General features: G+C 35.4%; 1 protein-coding gene across 1 annotated transcript in view; it reads left to right on the top strand.

Moving 5' to 3' along the window:
- cacna1bb (calcium channel, voltage-dependent, N type, alpha 1B subunit, b) overlaps positions 1-2,136 on the top strand; it is a 233,897-nt gene that overhangs the window by 159,779 nt on the left and 71,982 nt on the right. The window lies entirely within an intron of this gene.

Raw genomic sequence — 2,136 nt, forward strand, 5'->3', positions numbered from 1 at the left:
AATTTTTAAAATAACATACATTTAAAAACAATACATATTTCCCATTATTTTGCCATGAATTGAAATCTTTTTTTTTCTTTTATCCAACCTCAAACATTTCTTATACCTGCCTTTTTATTTTCATCATTAACTGAATGAAGTTCAAATGATGAATAGTAGGAATGCAGGTTCAGTTGAATGACCGACCCATCCTCATGCATTTCTGTGTCACTCTCTCATTGTCTTCTTTAGTTTCAAGACTGCGGATTCAGGTTTTGGCAGGTTTGTTGGGTCATGTGGGGGCTTTTTGCAAAGATTTAGAGTCTTTTTGTTGAAAATGTGCATGTCTGATGAAAGTATGTCATTAAGCTAGAGCCTCTTATTAACATCCATTATATAGTTTCTAAATTGCTTCAGTGTCGTAGAAATCCAGTAAAGAGAACTGAATCCACTTTGGATCCATTATATCAGACATACATATTGGAGTCTTGTGTTTATCTTAATACTAACATACTTGCAGCAGAGAATAGCTTTAAAGGTTGTGTGGCAAGAAGATATGCTGTTAGTGAAGCTGTAAATACTGGAACGTTATCTTATATTCTTTGGTGATTTCTGTTGGTGCCTTTTCCGCATGTTCAGTTTTCCATTCAGGTTTTCTCTTTTCTTGAGCCCAAAACAGACTGGCACTTTCTGATGCATGCCAAGATAGCCATGTGTACTATTTTATGTGCTTCATACAAGTTACTTTAATTTTAAGGTGATGAAGCATGGAAACAACCAGGCTACCTCTTGTCATTTAGCACTTCTTCTGTGGTGTTTTAAGTGTTTTAACAAAAGAACTGAAATCAGCTCTTTGGTGAAGAATTGTGTGAAAGGAAGAAAAATGTATACTTCACATTTTACTTTATCTGCTTAACTTTTTTGATGGTTAACATGGCATGTGAATTGGTTGATTTGCTTCTGAGTACAGCAAATGTAGCAGTGTGTTTTGGACTTAATAGCCGTGAGCTGTGGCTACCTGGTGACCATTATGTCCTTCTGTTGCATGTCCCTCCTCCCATCCTTCTCTACAAGCCTTTATCAATACAAAACACCCCCCACCACTTGATGTAAGAAGACTAAGCTCTCCCTGGATCTTTAAAGAAATCCGAAAAGCCTACTCCCATCAGTGTATTGTGCTTCTGTCTTTGTGAGGACGTGTAAGTTTTAGACATTTTTGGAAGATGTGTACATTTTGTATGAACATGAATTCAAAGAGCAGTTAGAGCAAAATATGTAAGTGTAAATGCTGGCATTTGATTTTACCTACAAAAAGGTTGGGAGTTAAATGTTCAGTTTTTTTATGATCAAAGGATAAGTAAGGATGGTGACAATGCATCATGTAGCATGTTTAATGGTAAGTTTGGTAAACTCTGGAAAATTTGCTTGTGTAAAGCTCGTGTAAAAGTGTAAATTAGTTGAAAAAAAAGGAGTAGGTATTTTACACTCTACCGTTACATAAGTACATAAAAACAATACAACCCTTGTCTACTGAGAATCATTACAGTGAAGTAGAAGCCTACAGAACTCAAAACAAAAACTGCTGTTAAGAGCCATGCACACTACAGCAAGAGCATTTATTAAAATGCATTTTTGTTATTTTATTATGTTATTTCATTTCCATTAATTACTTCAGCTGGCCTCCTCCTACCTTCTGGCCCTTGATCCCCTACACTGGCTGCACTGTCCGAAGTTATGCCTTGGCTATGGCTGACAGGGTAAAACTAGCCAAATAAATTCCAATCTAGCCTACAGAAGGTTGCTTCTGCACATGTGTAAAAGAGTTGGATTGCCAATGAATGCATTCCTGTTTTAATTGAAAATGATAGCTGACTGGAATGATAGCTGAAAATTACTGGAAATGAAGCTCTGTGACCTTGAACATGCCACTTTTTCTCTGCTGAAGCTGTTCATTTTCAATTTACTTTAACAGATGTCACCAGAATCACTCAGCATGATTGTAATGTATTACTTTGAGCCCAGCTGTCAGTATTACTTGCTATTTAAATGTATTAATTTATAAAAATGTAATTGTGATCGTCACCTTTCTAGCAAAAGTCAGAGAATATTTACACAAGATAAAAAAAATAAAAAATAAAAAGCCACAAATATATAAAT

This window comes from Pundamilia nyererei, unplaced genomic scaffold (assembly GCF_000239375.1).
Source record: "Pundamilia nyererei isolate P.nyererei 1_Seehausen unplaced genomic scaffold, PunNye1.0 scaffold00016, whole genome shotgun sequence".
NCBI lineage: Eukaryota > Metazoa > Chordata > Actinopteri > Cichliformes > Cichlidae > Pundamilia > Pundamilia nyererei.